We start from the raw sequence: 24,829 nt of genomic DNA on the forward strand, positions 1-24,829 counted from the left end.
TTATTCCTCTTGGCAGAGGTGGAGGGGGCCAACACAGGAGCTGGAGAAAATGACCAATGCTATACATGCATTTCTCTTTCTCTCTCTCTCTCTCTCTCTCTCTCTCTCTCTCTCACACACACACACACACACACACACACACACACAACTCCCTTATGTTTCCCCTCCAATATCTCCCTCCCCATGCTGCCCAATCCTGCAGAAACAAGAGACTCCCTGGTTCTCTGTCTCCTTCCATTCCCCAGCTGAGGACAGACACATTCTGCAGGGGTTTCAGGCCCTGACTTCACCTGGCTCCTCTGCCGGTGGTGGAGACAGTTGAGTAGGCAGGACTGCTGCAAGGGGAGCACCTTGCTGGTGCCTACTGCCTGAGGTGACTGCTTCACCCCATGGCATGGGTGCAACGGCACAGTCTGGATTCCGCCCCCCCCCCCCCATGGCTCAGTGTGGGGCCTTGTGCAATGCCAAATTGCCACCTCCCCCACCTCTCACGCTCCATTCCAAATAACAGTTGCCGCGACCCCGAGGCACTGCACCCAGTATGACCGAACTGGTTGCACTTGTGTAAATCCACCTCTGTGGCCCACGATGCCTAATGATCTCCAGGCTGGGAGGCTGTGGGGCCAGAGGCAGCTGCCTTGGGCTGTGGGACCCCGTGGGCACCTGCCCCCTGCCACTGTCAGAGAACTAGCGGTGACCTTTGGCAAGGGCTTGCAGAACTTGTGGGAATGTTCAGGGATGCAGGAGAGGATATATTGTTTGATTATATCCTTTCCCACTTGTGTTAACAAGTTTTACAATTTAGCAGAGTAACATTCCCCTTTCTAAACTTGCACAGCGGATGCGTTTGCTCAGGCTCGCTAAAGCCTCTAAAATACGTTTCGTTGGTAATTCCCCATTTAGTCCCTCATAAAAAGACAAGACACGACACAGTCTTCTATAAAAGTATAAAAAGAGTTTACTCACACTTTCTGTTCACAATTGCATCCCAGAAGGCAGACTTAGCTTAGAAAAGTAATATACACCTGGAAACTATCCCATAAGGAGACAGCTTCCTTGTCCTCTCTTGGCAGGAAGCCAAGAGGGCATCTTAGGCTAAGCAGATGCTGCTTCTTCAACGAATGTGGTCAGAGAGAGATGGCTGACCAGTCCTGCTCTTTTGTTACCTGGGCAGGTGAGGTCACCCCCACCTCTAGTCACATACGGAGGAAGTCTGTCCCAGCCTAGGAGAAACAGGAAGTTCCAACTGGCTGGTCCAGACATCCCCTTTTATGTCCACTCTAGGGATGTTGTACTTGACTGCTCTTATGTTTCACATCCCACAGAACTCATGCACGATCTTGTCACCACTTCTCACTCCTGCTTTCTGTCAGTTTTCGCTGGAACCTGGAAGCTGTAGCTGTGTGACCCAGGCAAGCAAGCCTTCAGTGGAGGAGAAGTAGAGGGGGGTGCCTTACCATTTTGCCTCAGGCAGTGAAGCAGGCTGTTTCTCCCCTGGGGAAGTGTTGGCTGGGTGCGTGCAGGGTGTGGTGAGCATTTCATGGCATGAGGAGGTGGCGTCCGCAACCCTAAAGGAGGCAGTGGTGTAGCCACTCCTGGGAAAAGCTGGTCCAGGGCCTAACAGATTGTAACAGCTGTCACCTGGTTGCAAATACAGTGGAAGCTCGGGTTTCGAATGGGATCCATACGGGAAGCATGTTCACAACCTGCAGCGTCCGCAACCCACAGCGCCATGTCTGCGCACACGCGGGTCACAATTTGACACTTCTGCGCATGCGCAAAACCAAAACCCGGAAGTAACCCGTTCCGGTACTTCCGGGTTCGGCGCAGTGTGCAACCCCGAAACCACACAACCCGAAGCACCTGTAACCCAAAGTATGACTGTACCCACTTTTGGGAAAGCGGGATTTAGAGGGTTGTGTCAGAACAACCGCAGACATTCCTGGATGAGGCTGATTATCTGAATCCATTTCAGTTCTGGGCTTCAGGACCAAATCAGCCCTGGTCACCCTAATGAGAAGGCAGTGGGAGGGCAATCGTGGTCAATATCGCAGTGTCTTTTGAGGCCATTGACCATGGTGTCTCTCTGGACTGACTCTGTGCAACAGGTATTGCCGACACTGTGCTCCCACCTGTTCAGGATATGTCTGGAGAGTAGAACTGGGAGAGTGGTCTTTGGGCACATGACCTTTATGCTATGGATTGCCATGGGCACTGTTTTGTCCCACAATGCCCCCTCTGATTCATTTAAAATATCCCCATTTATTATTAATCTGGGCATATCTCAAAATTTCCAAAGATGGTAGAGACAGGTCTAGTTCATTTACATGATGCGTATGGAGGACAGGAACCCCTTACATACAGGTACTCCGAAGCTAAGTCGGGAGCAAGGAGAGTTAGCTCACTCCAGCAGGCAGTGCATTTTATCTAATCATACCTTAAAAGGAGGGTTTCAAAAGCTTTCAAGTGTAACTGCTTCTTCTAAAAAGAATAAACTGTTGTTGTTGTTTATTATATCAAGCAGATGATGACTTTACTGAAACTTGGTGTATTTTTACTTTGTACCTGAGTAACAATGGACAAACTCTGCGGGACAGCTGTGGTGAGGTGTAATTGCTTGAACTGTGTTGTCTGAGAAGGGAAGGGAGGGGCGAGGTGAGGGGCTTTGTTCTTGTGTTACTCTCTGTATCCTCTAAAATAAAGGAGAAAGGTGAAATAAGAACATTTTTTAAAAAATCAGCTGAGCTTAAATACTAGAAAGATGGAAGCTTTGTAAGTGTTAGGTTCTAGTTCGCTCCCTCTTGATGAGCCTGGGCCACTCATGGATCCAGCCTTCCCACTACGGTGGATGCTCGGGATGCGAACATAGCTGTCAATGTTTCCCTTTTTTAAAGGGAAATTCCCTTATTCTAAATAGGATTCCTCGCAAGAAAAGGGAAAAGTTGACAGCTATGGATGCAAACGTGATCCATGCGGGATGCACATTCACAACCCGCAGCGTCCGCAACCTGCAGCGGCGCATCTGCTGTGTTGTGATTTGGCGCTTCTGCACATGCGCAACTGCCGAAACCCAGAAGTAACCCGTTCCAGTACTTCTGGGTTTCGGCGGTCCACAACCCGAAGAAACAGAACCTGAAGCGTCTGTAACCCGAGGTATGACTGTAGTGCCTTCTGCCAACAGTGAATGTTCCTGAACCAGAATATGCTGACCACAGAGACACATATGTTGGTAACCACAGAGATTCGTGTGACATCCTTTATGGAACACACTGTGACTATTGCCAGACTGCAGTGGCCAAACTGCCCACTTCTGAATATAAATTTATTCATAAAAATCTGGATATTTCTCAACCAAAAGAGCAATTCTATTCATTTTATCTGTGCCTTGCAGGAGGAGTGCTTGGTGGGTTGTAGCAGCAAAAAAGCAGTGGTGAACTATTTTCCAAAGGACATCAGCCTCCTGTTTCCGCAGTAGCCAGACAACCACCTGCAAGTTAACCTGCAAGTTAGGACCTGATAGCAAAAGCACTCTCCCCTCATAACCAGTGAATTCTGGGTGGAAATGTATTTGTTATTATCTCTTCAAAATTATCCTTCAAATACTTGGCTTTGTTTTCATGTTGATTGCTTATATGATTTGTTATATGTGAGAAAATCAATTTACATCATTGATAAAAACTATGAAAGTTCCATTTTAGCTGCCAAGAAGACCAACTCCTGTTCACAATAAAGGTAAAAAGAGAAAAGAAGGTAAAGGACCCTGGATGATTAAGTCCAGTCAAAGGTGACTATGGGGTGTGGCTCTCATCTCACTTTCAGGCCAAGGGAGCTGGTGTTTATCCACAGACAGCTTTCCGGGTCATGCGGCCAGCAGAACTAAACCACTTCTGGAGCAACGGGATACCATGATGGAAACTAGAGTGCACAGAAACGCTGTTTGCCTTCCCGCCGCAGTGGTACCTATTTATCTACTTGCACTGGAGTGCTTTTGAACTGCTAGGTTGGCAGGAGCTGAGACAGAGCAATGAGAGCTCACCCTGACCTTCTGATTGGCAAGCCCAAGAGGCTCAGTGTGGTTTAGACCACAGCGCCACCCGTGTCCTTGTTCACAGTAAACCTGGCTTCCTCTTATAATTTCTGGTGCTTGATTCTTCCTTGGCCTTGCCCCTAGAATGCCCATATCAGAAGCCAGAGTGACAATGTCTACTGTTTCATAGCAGCCCGTTTCTTCAGAATGGATGGTTTTGTTATGTTTTTAATATATAACACTTTATTGGAAGCTGTAAAAGGAATATAGTTGCAGCAAATAATGCAAATAAGTCTTCTTCTTTGGCAATCCCTTGTAGCCAAGTAAGATTGTCTTCCATAAACATGGTTTTAAGGATGAGTCTGTAAGTGACTGTGGAGGCCAATTCTGGAACCATCTGTCCCTCCACAGTGGGGGCATAGGTTTCCAGGCAGGAGTTGATCACGGTGTGGATTTGCCAAGCGTGCCTTCCTCTTAGCATGTTTCTCCCTTGCGTCCTGGAGATGATTTGTAAATACAAATAAGTAGACCATAACGGTCTTATGTCATTCACACATAAGGAAAGCCATAATCCAATTTACAATATCTCAGGCATGTGATTCATTGTTAGTGATCAATATGCATCTTCTCAGTTTGTGAACAGACTCAAACAAGAAAGAAAAGCAAAAAGAACAGTTAACACTGGATATAGCGCAGGCGAATATTTCTAGTGTTTTGGCTTAATTATAACAGGTTTGTATCTCAGCTATTACAGGTGAGCATCAAATCAAATGGTTGGGATATTCGGAATGAATAACTGAGCATCTTTCTTGCAAAACAAGAAAGGCTTGTTTTGCCTTCATTGTAATTGGGAGAATTGCAGCTGTCAATGACTCACGGAGCAGATGTTTCATTTCTCGCTGCTTGGGGCCATTCACAAACCCTGCGCGCACGCGCACGCGCACGTGGCGGAAGTCCTTTCGCCCCTGCTGCTCTCCCCAAATCCAGCCCCGCTTTCCTGGCTGGCTGCTGCTGCCGCCGCCTTCTCCGCCACCAGGGGGCTCTGCGCGCCGTAACGGGCTGAGCAAGGAGCGAGCAAAGCAGGCGGCGACGCGCAGCGGCTGCCAGGGCCGGGAGGCGGCGCGCCTGTGCGCGCACGCAAGGTAGGATGCCCGCCTGCCGCATCGTAAGGAGAACTGGTTCCCCTGGATGGCGACTGAATAATGTTGCAAACACACCCAGTGACCCAGCTCTTCCTCGCCCACGGGCACGCGCGCGCGCGCGCGCACAGCGATGCTGGGAAGTCCCGGGGTTTCTGCAAATCCATGGCGCCGGCAGCCAGCCGTGCAAGCAATTCCAGCGGCGGAGAGCGCCTTCATTGCGCAAGGCAGGAAGATGGCTCCGCGGTGGGGCTTCCTCGGGTCCTTCCCGGGCACGCGCTTCTCCCATTAAGTCGAAGGCAATGGAGCTGCTGCTGCTCCGGGCGGGGCGCGGGGATGTGTGGGGTTTTGAGGGATGTTGGACATTTCGCTCTCTGCCTGCCCCCCAAAACCCACTGCAGGGCCAGGTAGTGAAAGCTAGGTTGGGATTATACAATGCTCAAGGCAAGGCACTCCTCCTATGCTCAGACGCACGGACTTCTTATTACAGTACAGTGGTACCTCGGATTACATACGCTTCAGGTTACAGACTCCGCTAACCCAGAAATAGTACCTCGGGTTAAGAACTTTGCTTTAGGATGAGAACAGAAATTGTGCTCCTGCGGCAAAGCGGCAGGAGGAGGCCCCATTAGCTAAAGTGGTGCTTCAGGTTAAGAACAGTTTCAGGTTAAGTATGGACCTCCGGAACCAATTAAGTACTTAACCCGAGGTACCACTGTACTTAAAAACAGAGCAGGGCGCTCCCTCCAGCTAAACCCTGCTTATACTCGTGCTCTTTGAGACTTGCGTTTATCTCACAGACATGAGGGATAAGTAACTGGCAGGGAAAGGATTGACCCCATTGCCCTCATCCTTTTCTGTTGCAAAGTTCCGTCTCCCAAGAACACACTTTTTGCAGTGGTGAAAGGGCCCGTGGGGTTCCTGCAGTGCTCGCCTTCATATCAGCTGGCCCTTAGTTGCATGACAGACAGGTGAGCCTCTTGGGCTTCTCCTTGGGGACTCTCCTGCTTTCCCCAGGTGACTCATTCCTGTGCCCAACAAGAAATGCCTTCCATTCTTTTTCCAGCTTCCTCTCAGTGTTTCTGGCCTCCCTTTCCAGATACGTTTTCTTAAAGGCTTTGGTTTCTGTGGCAAGCCTGAAACCGCTCCAGCTTCTTCATTAAAGAGAAAAGGCCAACCATAACACGGCTTGCATTAAAGGTGAGTCACACAGCTTGGATTGCAACCTTCCATTGAAAGAGCTCTGCAGCTCACATAGAACCATCCAATTCCTTGGCAACCTGCCGTGCTAAGGCTCCGAGTATATCTCTACATTTAGCCAGCGGAAAATAATATGTGAGCCCTTAGCTCTGGGACATATGAGGAAGAGAGGTCCTCTGGTCATATGCAGAGTGCATTTCCACAAACACTGAGTACTAGTCACAACCCACCTAGGATTGTGGGATTTAAGAGCAAGGCTTCCAGATGGGAAGATGCAAGCTCTACAGAGGCCCTTTTCCCATCACTGGTTGTTTTGCTTTTTTTAAAAAATGAAATAACCACTGTCAGTTTCTCTAAACACTAGTCCCATTTCAGACAGATACTTAGCCCAGTGGTACACTCTGCTCTATATGCCACTGCATTTATTCTCAGTGGTTGTAACTGCTGTGGACACTCTTTCATGGTTTGGGAAGCAGCATGTATTTTTTTTCTTCTCTACTACATGCTGTGGCTCACCCTCTAATTCAAAAGGCTGCTGCTGAGTGGATCTCATCACTTTGCAGCTACACAACATGCCATTAGCCCCTGCTTAGCACAAACCTTTTTTTTCCGTGTCCATGGAAGGAAAAAGTGCATTCTGCCAGGTGACCCTGTAAATGTAAAACACACACACACACACACACAAAAACTGGCACTTGAACTGGGAATTGTCCCCCTGCCCCGCCCCAGTCTACCTGGTACAGGGCTGTTTCGCTACACAGAGCCGATCTGTTTCTAGAACAGAACGCAACCTGGTCTCCGTGTCCACAGTGGCTCCCTTTGCTGCAATGCCCTTTCCTGAACACTTCCGTTCCTCAACTTCAGAATAGAGTTTGTGATCATCTGGAGGTAGCGGAAATAGTGGTGAAGTTTGACATCAGTCAGATTTTCCCAGCCTCACCCGAGTTGAGATGGATTCTTTGATGTTACGTTTTATCCTTCCCTCGCAGCTTTAAGCTGGTGGCATAAGAACTGCTTTCCCATGACTTCCACAACTTCCCATCATGGCAAGGTTACAGGCCACAGGTTGGATCAGAGTCCTGGAGAAATCAATGGGAAAGAATAAATTGGCCGTGACTAACTTTTCACAACAAATTGGGGCTTAAGTCCAACTAATTTTGTCTGGGTGATCTAACCCAGGAGCAGGGAACCTCAGGCCAGGGGGCCACATGCAGCCCCCCCCCCGCCCACCTGACTTTCAGAATTCTTCCCAGAGCACCCCCCCCCTTTGAGCGGCTTTGGCCTGGCCTGGCTGGGGTGTGACCTTGAACTATGAGCAGGGCCAGGAAGGTACACCAAGGGTCATCTAGTCCAACCCACTGAAATGCAGGAATTACAGCTTAAGAATCCACGACAGATGGACATCCAACCTCTGCTTTAAAATCTCCAAGGAAGGAGAGTCCACCACCTTCAGAGGGAGTCTGTTCTTCATGATGTTTAGTCAGAATTTCTTTTCTTCAAACATGAATCCATTGATTCCTACCCTCCAGAGCAGGAGAAAACAAGCTTGCAGTTCTTGTTTGTTTGCTAACCTTTTTTTTTTTTTTGCACACCCGTAATATAGCTCCAGTTTTTCCTTTTGTTAAACTAGATACTTTCAGAATTCAAGGAAATTGCCTTGGTTAGTTAATTCAAGGGGAATGAAGGTTATTATTAATGAGATGTTGCAGTTCTCATGTTAACAATTTATATACATGTTGACACTTAGTCTTATAAAGCTTTCTTCTGCAGATTTCTACAGTAACCCATATAAGTTCAGAATATATAATGTTAAATGTCGAGCCTCAAACGTGTTCTTAAATGTATTACATTAGGCATAGGCAAACTCGGCCCTCCAGATGTTTTGGGACTACAACTCCCATCTTTCTCAATTCAAGATGGCCACCGATCTGTGAGGCAGGGTGAGGCAGCTGCTCTCACCATTTTATAGTTTTATTGTCCTTTTGTTGTTTTATTTTATTGTTTTACTGCCCTATTTTATCATTTCATTGTTTTACTTCCTTGTTATCTCGCCAGTCTAATGCAATCTTTCACATCTAGCAAATTTTGCTCATACTTTTGAGAGGTCCATCACGGCTCAGTTTATTCTCTGCCTTTCCAAGTTTCCAAAATAGCTGCCAGACCTTTGTCCCTATAAATGTCATAGAATCCTATGATTTCATCTTGTCAAAGAAAATAAAGAAAAATACAAAAAGGAGTACTGAAATATATACATGACTCCCTGGCCTAATTTTACCTTCCAGCTCAAAATTAGGAAAATCATGTCTCCATCCTGCATTAGGCATGTTCCTTCTCTGGCAGTTTCCCCATCAAACTCAGTAATACAATGCTTATATTCAGGCAGTTGTATATAGGATTGCACTGTGATCAGCAGCCAGCAACCGTTGCTATCTCCCTTGGGTTAAAAAACAAGCAAGCAGAAAAAGGAAATTGTTTCTGCAATCAATAAAGCAAAATCAAATTCACACCTACATGTGGTAAGAGGATATATAATTTAAACAGGCAAGTAAGAGCCTACAGGATAGCTCAGTCAGTAGAGCACGAGACTCTAATTTCAGGGTTGTGGGGGGTTCTTGCCCTACATTGGGCAAAAATATTTCTTCACTCTTTTTCTTTCTTCTTCTTTGGCGATACCTTGTAGTTGAGTAAGATTGTCTTCCATAAACACGGTTTTAAGAGTAAGTCCCTAAGTGACTGTGGAGGCCAATTCTAGTTCCACACATCCCTCCACAGCGGGGACATTGGTTTCCGGGTGGGAGTTGATCACAGTGTGATCATTTGCCAAGTGTGCCTTCCTCTTAGCACGTTTCTCCCTTGCGTCCTGAGTTCGAGTGTCTTCAAAGCCCATAACACCTTTGGTAAATATCTGAAGTCTTCAAAGCCCATAACACCTTTGGTGTGTATCTGAAGAAATGTGCATGCACACGAAAGCTCATACCTAGAACTAACTTAGTTGGTCTTTAAGGTGCTACTGGAAGGAATTTTTTGTTTTGACTATGGCAGACCAACACGGCTACCTATCTGTAACCTTTGGTAAAGGCTGTTCTCCAACTGGAGCGCTCGTAGGCCAGTGTTTCCCAGTTGTCAGTGTGTATACTACATTTTAAAAATTTGCCTTGAGACAGTCTTTAAACCTCTTTTGTTGACCACCAGCATTACGCTTTCCATTTTAAAGTTCGGAATAGAGTAGTTGGAAGTAGTTTGGAAGACGATAATCAGACATCCGCACAACATGAGCAGTTCAACAAAGTTGATGTTGAATAATCATTGCTTCAACACTGGTGGTCTTTGCTTCTTCCAGTACACTGGAATTAGTTCGCCTGTCTTCCCAAGTGATGTGTAAAATTTTTCGGAGACACCATTGATGAAATTGTTTGAGGAGTAGGAGATGGTGTTTGCAAGTGGTCCATGTTTCACAATCATACAGTAAGGTTGGTAGTACAATAGCTTTGTAAACAAGTATTTTGGTTTCCCTGCGAATGTCGCAAGGATATTCACATTTTTTCACTGCAGGGGGTTGGACTAGATGACTCTCGTGGTCCCTTCCAACTCTATGATTCTATGACAGTTCTAACAGCAAAGTGTAATAAAGTGTAAAGGCAAATTGTAATGCACATATTGTGAGCCATATTCAAAATCCTAGTGCAGCCTCAAAGGTGCTTTAAGAACAGCTGTGACTTGGTTGTTGTTGTTCTTGGCACCCCTCTGATTTGAGAGAAAATGCCTTCGGGGGGCCAAGTCAAACCGCTGGAGGATCACAGCGCCTGCTGTGGCTGCAGAAACCGGGAATTCATAACAGCTGCACCCCACATTATTCTTGCTGCGTTAGCACCACCAAAGTGATCTCCCCAGGGTGCAAACCTGGGCAGTCCTGGGCTGCCCGGACAACAAGACACGCCCTCATGTATTGAAATAAGCCTGTTTCCCTTTTTTTCTGTCTACCAAGGAACTTGTATGTTTACCTAAGGATTTATATTTTCAGGAATAGAGAAGCAACCACTGAATTCATTCAGCAGCCCTGGGTTGCAACCAGAAACCTGCATGGCACCTAGTAGAGACTTAGTCACTTTTAAAGTAGCCAGAATGGGGGGGCGGCGGGAAGGAACATTCCTACCCCCAAGGCGTATTGTGAGCATATCCCTCAACAGGGAGGCCATGAGTTGGTACTATTCAGAAGACCGGATAAGCCCCCAGAGCTTCTAGCTGCTATCTCACCATATTTGGCCATAGAGTTCACAGACAAGCCATTTCTCCTCCTCCATCCCTCTCTGCTTCTATTGCTCCCCTCTTTCCATTGCTCCCCTACCCAACTGGTTGCAGTTGCTGCACTTGGGCTGAGCGTGGAGAGGTCTCTACTCATTGGAGCCAAGGAGTTGCTATGTTGGCATTCGTGAATAGTTCCAAAACACAGCTTTTGCTCTTGCAGGCTGTGGGGGGGGGGCAGTGTGTGGGGGAGAGGTTGCTAAGAGAGTGCTGGATTCTTTCAAGCAAGTAGTCAGGCAAGCTACAGGCGGGTTGTCTCTTGAAAAAGCAAAAAAGAGATTTGCTGAATCAGGGAAATACCACTGCCTGCCTTTGCATACTATTATGCTGCTACTTCCTCAGAGAGAAAAATAAATTGGGAGCTGTAACAAAAGAAACAAGAGCTTCCATCTTGCGGTAGGACAGTCTGAGCATTGTTTTCTTAACTAACCAAGAGTTTCCACCATCCATATTAAAAGTTAGATACCCTCAGTCTGGGCAAGTGGGAACCCAAACATGGAATATTTTCTTGGGAGAAGGGACAGATCATAGCAAACAGATCTTCATCTAACCAGGCAGATATGAGGAGCCTAACACAGGGTTAAGCCTAGTCCTGGGAGCAAACTGTCAACTTCAGGTTTCTATTTTCAGCTTTTAATTAAATAAAAGTAGGAGAAAAAGAAAGCAGCACAAAGATTAAAAAAACAAACAAATGATTTCTAGCTAACCTCACACTCAGTCAGTTCCTCAGTTAGTTTCAGCAGCCTGCAGTAAAGTGCAGCATCGTTTTATGTGCAAAGGACATAGAAGTTGAAGTTGAACAAGCAGAGTTCCTCAGGGCCAAGGGAGGGCATAACTAAAAAACATTTTAATGTCTCATGTTTCAGGAGGAGCAATGATGTCCGATCAGGCCTGAGATGGGTGCCAAGCACTTATCATTCATTACAGGATCTTAGGGAAACAGGTGTGTGGATTGAGAAGGATCTCCTCTTGTGTAGTTAATCTGAACGGATTCGCTAAGCAGGAAACATCCTCTTGCATAGACCCTGAGCTGAGCTCCATATGTTTCACTGTGCAGTGTCTTTGAGGAGACTTTGGAATTCTTAAATGACCTGAAAGGTTGGAGCTGGTTCTTTGACATGGGGGCATTTCCAGGATGGCATTGGTTCTCTTTCCCAGCACTCCTGCATGCTACAGAAGTTTTGCAAAGAGATATTTAAGTGAATAGAGTTGCCAAACAGCTTTTTGGACAGTTGCTAGAATCCGAGAACAGAAAGCCAGAATTCAGCCACATTGCCTCCTTATTGACCAGTCCTGTCATGCAGGGAAAGAAGCTGGTCATAGCATGGGGGGAAAGTGATGGCAAAACCACTGAACAAAATCATGTTTGTTTTTTTCATAGCAGATAAAGGAGACATGCCAGTTAGAAATCTCTCACTTGCATTCCTGCACACCACACAAAAATGCAAGGATATATCTAAATTATGAACAAGGAGGACCAAACAAGTTTTCCCCACCTTTCCTAAAATTAAGAGGGGCTCAGTGGCTGTTTATGTAATCCCCCCGCCCCCCAGTAATTAGAACAAGAAAAAGAAGGAGGTAATTATGGAATGTGAGTTTGCACAAACCAGATTGCATACCTATGTGGCCTTGGAAGTCTGAATCTTCAAGGAGTCTTGTTCCTCCACAAATTGCTAAGATCTCAGAGAAAGATCAATTCTTCTGGTGGGGAAAAAAAATCTTACAGCTTTGTACTTACTAAACAAAACCAAATGTTTGGAGGCCAACGCATGCTACAGGAATAGAAATACATTCCAAAACCAAATTAAACAAAGGCCTGAAACCCCGTAGACATCCTTGTGCTGTTTTTATGAAGCATTTGGATTCTCATATTTCTGTAAGTTTAAACCAACTGTTGGAGCAGCCAATGTGCTTTGGCAAAAACACATCAAGTCCTCTCTGGGTCTCTCTCTTACACTCAAGCAGTCATATAAACATAATATTCTTTTTAAAAAAGTTTTGGAAGTAGCCCCCAAAGCAATTTTTCTCCTGTCTGTAGTAACAGGAGTCCCAAGATTCAAACCATTCCCTGAGGTATATCAGCAGAGCTGCCAGATCAGCAATATCCCAAAGCCTAGTGGTATGGAATGAGTTTGGTGTGTGTTTATGAGTTTAAATCTGACTCTTTATAAAGGTACTGTTTTAAAATGATATTGTTCCAGCCAATTATAATGCTGAAAACTCCTAAAACTAAGATTCAAGGACAGTAATTTTTCTGGATTACTAGAGCACTCCAGCAGCCAGCCAACCTTTCGCAAATGAAGATAAGAGCACACTCCTAAGACACCTTGGTTCCAGTACCAAGCCCCCCCCCCCCCCCCGGTCTTCCTTCCCAGCGAACCATCACACATTGCTGAAGGTTGTGTTCCACCTGCTGTATTGTTTGCCCCACACTGATTTACAGTTCAAGAGCAAGTTTGTTTTTAGCTAAAAACCTACTTGAAAAACACAGTGGCATTACGGTGGTCCAGTTTGCATGTCACAGTAAACCGTAGCTGATTAGTTTACCATGAAAATGTTGAGCTGGGCCACTTTGCTCCCCCCTCCCAGCCCACTGGAGAAACGGAGAACTTAGCTTAGTGCTGTATCATCTTCTGTGGATCATAATTTGTTTCATGCAAGACCATGGTTTATTTGAAGGGTTCTAGATCATGCAGGGAGGAAGTTCCTCATTTCACACTTTCTTTTTAAAAATAATTTTTATTGCATTTAAAAAAATTACAAATACACAATTACAAATACACATAAAACTCAAAACACCCACCCACACTAAAATGCACCCACAAAAATACATCTTCATTTCTTCTTCATTTACATTCATATTCTATATCTCATCTAAACTTATCCATATCCATCGTACATTAATTGACTTCTGTCTATCTCTTTATGGCTTCTTCACCTCTTTTTTATTTTCCCCTTTATTCTGTATTCAATATGTATTTTACCTTTTATTTATTTTTGTGAAATTCAGTCAAAGCACAACCAAGTTTTGATTTGGGAACCATGTTTGTGCAAATAATTTTTAAAACAATCTCATTTCACACTTTCCACCTTGCACTTCACCTCTGCACTCCCCCCCCCCATGAGTTCCTGCACATGGCATGAGTACTCCGAACACACAGTTAGGGCTCACGCCTCTCGCAAGTGTTAATGATTCAAATAACAATATTTGTTTTGCATTCCAAGTCCTAAAATACATTGTTTGTCACTGACTAAGACATAGAGGAGGCCCATTGAAATCACTGGACTTAAGTTAGCCAAGTCCACTGATTCACTTCTGCGCATGACTTCACCAGACACAACCCTATGTCACTGGAGGTGGGGCAGCTAACGGAGGGCTGCACTCACCCTTGGTCCTTTCTCTGTGGGGGCCGCCCCACTCTCCCTTATGCATAGACAGACACCCGCAGGTAGGCTGAAGCACACAGGCTCCCCCCTCACCAGCTGACGTGGGTTATTATTGCCCTCACTCAGCTCCTCGAATGGTCAGACTAATGACCAGGTGAGATTTGCATCTCCATCATGGCACTTAGTTCCATACCCCAACAAGGCTGTGTTTATCTTAACGTGTCCCCCCCCCCCCGCTTTTTGCTCCTGCCGCCAAATTGATGGGATCTTGGAGTGCTGGAAAAATTGACTTGCGGGGTAGTTTACATCCCCAAAATGAGGGTTGAGGAGATAGAAGAAGCTTCTAAATGTCTACTTTGCAATCTCCTGCAAATATTTCTGGAAAAAAAATCTGAAAGAAATACTGTACTTGAAAAGAAGATAACAGGAAAATGTCAAGTCTACTTTTGGGAAATTGTATGAGCTATTATTTTCATGATTTTGGGAAAACTATGGAACACAATACTGTTTTTATATCATATGAATGATATTTAGAAAAAAAATGCATCTAATTTTCAGTGAAACATGCATATGGCTTATTTTATTTTATTTTGCACAGTGCCAGTGACTGTGGAATAAGCGGGAAAATGTTTCATCAAAAACTGCAGGTGCTATTAAGCGACCTCATGGTCTTGTCTATCAAGTGTGAACTTGCAGGAGAAATTTACTTTGGGGAAATAATTTCACAATAAAAAGGCAAGAAGAAAAGTTTTAAAGTAAATTAGTAAACTCAAAAATATATTTGCAGTCACATGATAGATTTTTAAAAAATCAACAGAAAAATATATTTATTTGGACCAACCAAAAAATACTCTGCAAGCTTTGGGAAACTCTTCAGACTGGATGGTAAGTTAAACAAAAGTAGGGGGCGGGAAATGACTTGGGGTGGGGTGGAGGCCTGGTAGAAATGCCCAGTATGGGCCATGGTGTCATATCAGAAATGCAGAAAATGTAATTTCATAATTAAAACAGGTATTCACATGTGGGTTTACTTAGTGGGACTGCACAGAGCCCCACTTGAGGAGCAAAAGCTACAGGCAAGCAAATCTGAACATTTGTTCCACTTAAAGTAAGTGGGACTTTTCTCTCCAGACTAATTTTCTCTCATGCAGGCCAGGACTATCTGTCATAATAGGACAAGCAGTTAGGAACTGCAAGGAATCTGTGCCATCTTGGAATGCAGCCACATGAGGGCTGAACTTTTATAGACCGAGGGAGAGCAAACCAGGTGTTAATGCAAGTCGAACAGCAAGGGCATGAGGAAGAAAATTAAGATGTCCTTGGGTTGCATAACTATTTTAACCCAGAGAAATTATTCCAGAATGCCACTCTTTTGGTGTTAGTAATTTTATTAATGGACAGCTTGTATCAAAAACCGATGCTCTTTTAAAAACTATGTAGATATTTGTGCTGTTATTATTAACTCATCTAATGTATTTATAGAATCTAGTAACATTTGCCAGCTAAATGAGGGCAGATCTGACAAGCTTGTAAAATTCCATCAGTTTAATTTGGGTTCACATATTTAGTTTCTCTTTTCAGCTAGAAGAGCCATAAATAATCTAAGAGAAAGAAAAGTGTGCTCCCTCTCTCAAGAATCTCTCTCAAGAGCAGACAGCACCAGGCCCAGCCTTCTGCAGAATGACATGACCTTAGCTGGGGCACCAGACTTTTGTGTGTCAGTAAACTAAAGGTAGCCAATTGTTCAGTTTATTGTATTTTAACCCCCATGAGAGATGTAATTTGGATTTTCTGCCTCACATATCAAAATGGCACCACCTTAACAGAGTTGTGTGAGGTTAAAACATGAGGTGTTTGGAGAAGAAAAACATTGTACTCCAAAGAGCTCCTTGGAGAAAAGTAAAGATAAAAATGGAGTAAATCAGTAAATTCAAATTGTTGTACAACCCAAGAATTGCTAATTGCATGGATCCCAAAACGCACCTAGTCAAGCAAACCTTTAGAGCAGAGGCTAACAATGCACAGTGACCAAACACAGTTTGCTCCCCTGCACTAAAAGAGACACAGCACATCCCCAATAAATACTCTCACCCATAATACATTGTACTTTTGCGCAGAAATCCACAGCTCCCTTTACCCAGCAACTGCTTAGCATTTCTTAAAAGACTCTCATTGTAGAAAACACTTTATGATTCTTACTTGTAAAATGTCCTGTGCATACACCAAGAAGCAGGATGGAACCCAGAGATGGGGTGATGTCTGATAGCTATTGTAGAATGAGGTGTGTTGGGGTCCCAGCCGCCCAGTGACAGTGACGTTGGCCTGCACCCCTAAGTGCAGAGTGTGGCCGTTTCTTCTCTTTTCGGTGATGGTGGGAGAGCAGGGCCTACTTCCCTCACAAGGGCGTGAAGCAACAAGAGCCCAAGGGGGGAAAGGCCAGCTTCCATCAGCCAAGCCCTAAACTGCTGCACCTGCTCAGCGAGCTTTGATGGCTGGGGCTTCCCACCCCTGCTGGAGTGGCTGGCTCTGCAATAAGTAACCAAACAGTTAAACCCCTGTGTTGCAAACAAACATCAGTAATATCCAAAAGTAACACGATGACAAAGTACAACAATGTGATGTCAATATAAAGGCTTTATATAATCTATACAGAACACTGAACAATATGAAATATGCACTCTCTGCAAAACCAAATAAACAGAAATCTTCTAAATCTCTGAAAGTCACAAAATATGCACTCTCGGTGGATTCTCTTGAAAACATAGAACCAAATAAACGTAAGTCTTTCACCCCAAATGATTGAGGAACAACTTACCTTATGGACAATTTCTACATCTGAAAAGGAATTCCTCTCTCGATCATGATTTTCATAAAAATGCTGTCATGCTAGCAGATTCTTTGAGTGCCAGGGGGTATCCTTCTGATATTGTCTATAGATCCAAAATCAAATTGCTTACTAAGGATCGTGCTTTGCTTCTTGGTCCCACAACTACCCCAAGTGCTCAAAATTGCATTATGGGATCATTAGAATACACCTCTCATGCAGACAGAGTTATTAGAATAATACGCAAACACTGGCATGTACTCTGGAATATACCAGGTTGTTTTGAATTTCCTTTAATAGGCTTTAGGCCTATTAAGCGTTTATATTGACATCGCATTGTTGTACTTGGTCATCATGTTGCTTTTGGATATTACTGAGTGGCTGGCTCTGGCAGCTGCTTTTTTATACTTATAATTGTGGTTGTGGGTTTACTTTTACTCACGTTGGATGTGCCTTTCCATGACAGGTACAGAAGCCTACTGTAATGGCAGCTGAATCTAGCTTCCACACCAAAGACAGGACAGCATCCTCCATTCTAGACAAGGTTATAGCTGGCTAACTTAGAGGGTGAATGGCAGGCTGTGTAGCCCCACAGCTCTGTCCTCTGACTTGCCCCCTGCCCCCCCGGCACACTTTGCTGCCTTCCCAGCACCAGCCGCCTGAGGCACCTGCCCTACTCTGCCTAATGGCAAGGCATGTGTACAACTTCTGCACATGTGCAGAGTTTGCAGGTTCATTGTGAACTATTATTTCTGTGCTGCTTGTTGCCAATGGCCTGTTGCGCTTTGCTTCTTTGTTTTATAGATTGCACATGCTTGGCTTAGCATACCTTTTCATTTGGTCTTTGGTTGCTTCAGGAGTAGGGTGGTCATCTGCCTGAGATTCCTGCATTGCAGAGGGTTGGATTAGATGACCCTTAGGATCCCTTCCAAATCTACAAATCTGATTCTGTGAGTTACTTCTCAGGAAACACACAGAGGATTCAGCTGAAAGGTTTCCAGGAAGGTTGTCAGTGATCAGATGTCCTGCCTATACCTTTCCCGAGAATGTGGGAGGCCAACAGTATTACCTGCCTTGAATTTCCTGGGGGTGAGAAGGCCATTATTCTCAAGAGAGCTGCTCTGTAACAGAGCCTTCCCTTGACAAATAACAGCAGGGATTGTTCTTATTTTTCACCTTTTTATTACAAGAGTGCATTCTCTTGCCTATTAATAAAACAGGATGGATAAATAAAGTCAAAAGTAAATAAAAATGGATTTCATATAAATGCAATTCACTTTGCTTCTCTTAGTCCCACTCATCCTGACCTTAAAGCAGGCATGCCTACTTTAAGATTTTCCATCCTCTCCTCACAATTTTTTAAGCCCTTCCCTCCTGCTCTTCCTCAGTCTACTTGAAAACTTTGGCTTGTTAAGCTGTTGTCTGGTATTTCTCCAACAGAGGCTCCTCTCAAAACATATTCTTGACAATAGAGCAGTTCACAAAACTTATTTCACTGTTTGCCTTCTCTGTGCCTCTCTTTGTAGACTTTGGTTCATTGTTACGTGGCTAAATACCAGGTACCATTTGGGCCATCTGGGATCTGTCACAGGATCCGTATGAGCAGAAGCAACTTGCAGGACAATGTGTCACAGACAGAACCTTCCTGGCCAACTGTCCTGAGTCAGAGCCAGATTTCCACGGCTTCCCTCCTGCTACAGGATGCTCTCCAGGAAAGAGTACGCACTCCTTTTTGCAGCTTTGTGCTGGCTGAGCTCCACTCTGCTCTCTCCCTGGCTGGGGTCAGGTGTGAGGCCTTGATCTGTTTCTGATTAGCAGCCAGCAGCAGAGCTCATTAATTGTCCTGTGATCCTTGCCCTAACTCAGAGCAGCTAACTCCATCCAGCCAAGGCTGGGGCAGAGGGCAACCCTTCAGGGACTGGGGGAAAAGGCCACTTCCCCTCCCCCCCACATCTCTTCTTCCAGCCGGTGCTTCAGAGAAAGACCCAGCCCCTCCCCCCCCACACACTGCAACTGGAGCTGATTAACTTCCTTGGCCTTGAGGAACAAATCATTCTCCTCTAATCTCCCTCTCTCCCTCCTTCAGTAATTGCAGATCAGCTCCAATCCTTTTCACTAAAGTAAAGGAAGGAATCACTCCGTTTTTTGTCTGCTTCTACAATCTGAAGCTACTGATCTTCCCTTCCTTCCCATAAGCACCAGGCTAGTGTGATGCACTGAATTCTTCCCAATGACCACAGAAATGAGTGAATGCAAAGGGTGATTGACTGCACAGGGCTCTTCAAAAAACGTTCCCCAAAAGCCATGCCGATCAACCCAGGATGTACATTTGTGGTTACTATACTTAGCCGCAACCTGTGAATTGGCAGTGGACTGGGAGCGGGCACGAAGAAAGGCGCACCGCGCGCTTCTTGGCTCCTTCTTCAGCGACTGGGCTAACGGGGCAAAGGAGGAGCCACTGTCAGCCGGGATGAGCCAACTCTGCTGGATGGGATGCCCCCCCCTCGCCCCAATTAAGAAGGCAGACAGAATCGAGGACCGAAACTGGAACAAAAGCTTTTTTCAGCGGGGGTGGGGCGTTTAGCTCCGGAAATGCCCACCATTTGTCTGCATGGAGATACCAGGCAGCTGCATCCGCGGATGGTCACGAGGGGCAGATTGCGGGATGATCCCATCGGGGAAATATGGGGCTCCCAGCGCACGTGGCGCTTGATCTAATCTGCCGCCCACACAAAGGGGTCCCCCCCCCCGCCTTTCCCGGCACAGAGCATCCATTCAGAGATGCTCATCCCGCCCGCTTGCCCGAGGGAGGTGCGCGCCTTCTCCTACCCCCCTCCCTCCCTCCCCGGGCGCTGCAGCCCCCGACTTGCCAGCCAGCCAGCCGCGCTCTCACGGACAAAGAGCTGCTCTTCTGTTACCGTTTTGGATCTGGTCTGTGTTGGTCTGTTTAAAAAAAAAAAAAAAGAGAGAGAGAGAGAGAGAGAGAGAGAGAGAGAGAGATTAATCTGGCTGCGGAATTCCCTTTTTGGGTGGGATGGGAAAATGCGCCACATTCGAACGGAACCTGTACCTGAACGGGGAGAAATTCGGCAGGAAAAGCCCGTCTTGGCATGGAGAGGAAATGCTTCTGCGGAATGTCTGCCCTGTCGAGGGGCTGTTCAAGGCGCAGGAGCTGGTTATATGTACTGTATGCATGTGATAAGCCCCCCCCCCCCGCCAGAGCCGAGGTGCGAGTTCTCACAACCGCCCTCTCGCATCAGCTTCCCTTGCCCGAACCCCAATATTATTTAATGTTCATAAGCAGATAAGACAAGTCGCCCTTCGGAAACGGCGCATTTATTATAGAACAGCCAAGATCACAGCGCTGTGCGCTGGCGGGGAGAAAAAGCCGCGCCGACGGCGGCTGGGGCGAAGAGGCGCCTGTTTGGGTCAATTCTCGGGGGAGGAGGGAAGCGGCGTTTGGCCCCCTCCTTTCCGGGTCGCCTCCTGCTCCGGGGCTCCGGCGGGCAGCGCTCAGCCTGCGCGCCCCTCGAGGCGGCCGACTCCCGAGGAAGACCTCGTCACTATGGCAACAGGGGCTTGCAAGAAGAAGAGGAAGAGGAGTGCGCGTGCGTCCGCTTGTCCTCCCTCCTGCCTGGACTTCTCTCTCTCGCGCGCGCCCCTCCTCCGCACACCCAGACACCTCCTTCGGCGCCCAAGGCGCAGACCGCGGCGCACGCTGCCGGCCCTGGAAGAGGAGCGCTGTATTCCGGGGCCCCTCTCTCGCGCGCCCCTCCTCGCAGCCGCCGCCCAGCAACTCTCCTCACGAGGAGGCTGCAAGGGACTCCGGCTTGAGATCTCTCCATGGCGACGCGAGATGCCTGGCAGCTTTCCTCTGCCCCGATCCCGGCACCCTGGGGTGCCCTCGCTCCGCACCCAGCGAGCCTTCTGGGGGCTGAGCCTCGAGGAAGCCTGCGGACAGGGGGAGAGGGAGGAATTGGGCGGGGCGGGGCTTGCCTCCCCCCAATATTTTATTCCAGTTGGCACCTCTGGCTTCTTGTGCTCCTCACTCCGCCCCCACCACTAAACTTACCTGTTTTCCTTTTGATTCCTTTGTTGCCGTCGGCAAATGGCATTCTTGGAAAGGGCGAGAGATGGCTTTTCTCTTTCGCCCCCCCCCCCCCATTATGCTCCCTGCCCCTTTTTGGACTGTCCTAAGCAAAGGCCTTCTGCTGAAAGGCGCTAGGCAGGAGCGAAGGGTTTTTTGGAGGGTGGGAGGAATTGTTTGAGCAAATAGAGGGAGGCTGTAGGCCTGCAGGGATGCTAGCACCTGGTGCATATCTGACATTTTATGAATTAAGATGGTGCTGACAGGCAGTTCCCCTCCCCCGCTTCTTTAGGACTAGCTTGATAAAGGACCAAACTAGGAGTAAAGACCTGGCGGTCTGTGGGGCAGACTCAGACAGCTACCTTGCGCAGCAAAATCCAAGGGACGCAGCCGCTGACGCCAAAGAAGTGGGGACAAATGGCAGTGGCTTCCAGACCTTGCAAAAGTGGTGCAAGATGTCACCAGAACTTGGAACCTGCCACCGCTGCCACATGACCCCAGGAAGCAAGGCTTCAGCAGGGGTGGCAAGGGGTGGGCGCACACTGCACAGGGGGTCACTTTCCCAATTTTGCCTCGGGCAGCAAAACGGGATGGGCTTCCACTGAGTAAAGGCAGCACTTAGCACTAAGCATTTGTATGTATTTTTAATTATTTGTGCTGATTTTCGTTGTTATGTAGATAATAACTGGACCAAATAAGTAAATATAGAACAAAAACACAAAAGGGGGGGGATTTCCTACTCACCACCACTGAGCTCTTTCTATGTGATTGAGGTTGGTACTGAAAAATAAAGACAGAATTGCTGCCATCTTAGTGGAGGCTTCACCATCGCAAAAAACTATCTATGCTAGATGGCTTAGTTATTGGTTATGCCAATTTCATATGTATAAACCTTCCACAGATGCAAAAATTCCATTACTTATGGACCAGAGGCCAAGGGAGGCCTTTGCAATATCCAGACTCACAGTGATTGAAGATCAGTTCGTAGAACAGAATCAGAAGCCATACTGTGAAATGGGTTTGCAGACTCTGTATTATGGAACTGCCTGACCCTGAAGATATTCATGGAGGCCTGTGCTTCATGTACTTCCGCTACCACCAGAAGTTCTACAGGTTGGCATGGTGACTGACAGGGCCTCTTCTGTGATGGCAAGGAGGCACCAAGCCCAGAGAAGCTTTTCTCGTCCTGTTGCTGCTTGTCTTTCAGTGGATCATTAATACCTCCCCCCATGGCCATGTTTAGGTGCTGCTGTTTTAGACTTTTTTTAAAAAAACCAATGTTTCTTTTTTAAAAAACAACAGATGCTGTTAGCCAACTGGTATATATATATGTAGCTTAAAATATTGCAAATATAAATAATCATGGTTGGCCTAGCATGGTGTCTAAATTGACAAACTGCTTCTACACCTGGGGGCCTCAGCATTTAGTGGCCAAGTAAACAAAGCAAAAACGGAAATATCTGAAGTTTAGACCTAAATTTGGTCTGTGGGCTGGATGCTCTCCACCCCATGATTAGCTGATTGTACATTGAGAATCTCAGAGTTGTGGTTTTGTGTGATGTCTGACCTGAGTCTTTACCGTACTTAACCCCACAGCCCCCTCCCACTTCTTTTTAGGTGCAAGCCCCCCTTCCTGTAGCACTCCTGACACCTGCAGATTGCCCAGGATGGCTCCAGCCAGTGACAAGGCGAGGAAAAATTCAGTACTGTGCATTTTGGAAGCTTTTCATGTCAAGGAACTGCGGGAATAGACATGGGGCTTATGCTCACCAGAGTGTAGGGTGTGTTCCCATTTCATTTGCAAAGTCCACATCACCTTGCCCTCACACAACAGTGGGAATGCTTCCTCAAAGCCGGCAATGCCTGGTACACATCACCTAAAAGCAATTAATGCAGTTTTTGTTGTGGAAATACTGGTTTCACTCTCATGCAAATTTAATCATTTGCTTAATTGACTGACAGCACAACCCTACGTTTTGTTCAGTATTAAGTCCTATTGAATTCAGTTGAACTTACTCCAAGTTAAATGTGCATAACACTGTAAATATGCATAGGATGCAAGTAGTCATGACTATTAAGTTTCCAGTGAAATAATTTTAGACCCATTAGGCCATACTATCTATATTTAAGCTCTGGCTGTTCTGTACCAAACTCCCCCTTCCTACCCTCTTAGGCTTCCTTGCCTCAGTATTTTGGGCTATCCTCCCTTGTGAACAATGCACCCTGCTCCTGCAGTTTTCTTTACAGAAGCTGGCATAGGGAAGTTTAGTAGGTGACATTTTTCTCAGGACCTTATTTCCATGTCAGGAAAGACCTTGGCTGCTTAGTGTCTATGTGTGAGGCACAGGAACAGGGTAAGTCAAAGAAATGTAAGTTGACAGTCTTATTTCTTAGAAAGAAGCCCAGGCTTTGCCTAGATGGAGCACCTTCCTTCTCCTCCCACGCAGTCCATCAAGTTTGGCAGGCTAGTTCCAAGCAACCCAGCACTCTGACCAAAAATGAAAGCTGTCCAAGAAAGGAAGTCCTGCTATAATGTTGCAGGACTGGAGAGACCGGGTTCATGTCCCCACTGGGTGGACCTTGGGCCAGTCACTCTTCCCACTTAATGTACATCACAGAGTTGTTATGGGGATGTATGCCTCCTTCAACTCAGTGGCAGAAAGGCAGGATATAAGTGTTCAAAACAAGCAAACATTTCTGCTGAGGTAAATTTATGCCTGCACTGTACCACCTCAGAATGTAGCTAAGGGCATTCAGGAATGCTTCTACAATGTCCGTAACAAATAAAACTGGCCGGTTTTATGACGAAGCTACACTAGAATCTGCATTATATATATATTTTTTAATGGAAAGTTCCCCCTTCCTTGCAATATAGAGAAGCAGTCAATCATGTGAATCTTCACCCGCCCTCTTAATTGGTACACACCAAGCACCTCCTGCCTAATTGAGGGCTAGGCCTAAGGCTCAGTGTGGTATTTCTAGAGGGGCCTTCATTTCCTTTTCTGTCATCTTTCTTGCACTCAGAAGTGCATCCCTTCCATCCCTGTTTGTTGGAGTGAGATTGGTTTAGTCACATGGTCTATCCCTATTCTCTCCTTGGGCAAGGTGTTTGTGTTCTGTGTAGCCCCATGAATACCACAAGGAGGTTCTAAAGAGAATCAATATGGTGGCACTAATTGGAAAAGCACCCAAGACAGGAAATAAAGAAAGCCGGGTTGTAGAGCCTGCAACAAATCCCTTCACAGGGACTAGGGAAGTTCCCTATTTCCCAAGGGGCTGGGTTCTTGTGCCATTCTCTTTTCCCCTTGCCCTTACCACTGGGGTGGCATCATGCCAGTCATCCCTAGTGGGCATATGACACATCTCTCTGCATTATTTACACCTGCTTTACATTGTCTATGAATTGTTTACCACAGGCTTAAGCCTGGCTTTCTTGTTTTCTGTGGAAACAGATCAAGATCACTGATAGCTGGGGGAGACAGTGCTGCAGGTGTGCCCTATTATTTATCTATTATTCAGAGCACAAATGCAAAAGAGCCAGATGGTCCAGTCAGAATGGGTTCCACTCCCAATGGCTAATGTATAGGTTAAACCAGGTGCCCATTGCTCTCTCCCTCCCAGAGGCAAGTTCTCATCTGTTAGCAGCAGCAGCAGCAGTTTCTTGATAAAGAAAATAGGTTTCCATGTTTGAAAGATTCGGAACACTGCAAAAGCCAGCAAAACCTGTCTCCCAGAGGCACTGCTGGAGAGAAGCCTGGCATTGTTGCCTCTGCCACATTGCCTTCAATACTTTGGGGTGGGGTTTCCAGTCTAGCACTCCCATAATCTTGCTCTCCCCTCCTTTTTGTCCTTCAGAAGCAATC

General features: G+C 46.3%; 1 long non-coding RNA gene across 2 annotated transcripts; it reads right to left on the bottom strand.

The window, feature by feature from the left end:
• Positions 1–3,046: 3,046 nt before the first annotated feature.
• On the bottom strand, positions 3,047–20,142 carry LOC310848918. Of its 2 annotated transcripts, XR_014566689.1 has the most exons (4): positions 19,950–20,142; positions 19,754–19,822; positions 7,307–7,445; positions 3,047–3,487 (listed from the first exon to the last, which is right to left on the bottom strand). It is a non-coding gene; the product is annotated as an uncharacterized lncRNA (long non-coding RNA). The 2 variants fall into 2 exon arrangements; XR_014566690.1 differs by lacking the exon at positions 3,047–3,487 and having other exon boundaries at positions 6,385–7,445.
• Positions 20,143–24,829: the final 4,687 nt, after the last annotated feature.

Source organism: Podarcis gaigeae (genome assembly GCF_964106915.1).
Source record: "Podarcis gaigeae genome assembly, chromosome: 7".
Taxonomy (NCBI): domain Eukaryota; kingdom Metazoa; phylum Chordata; class Lepidosauria; order Squamata; family Lacertidae; genus Podarcis; species Podarcis gaigeae.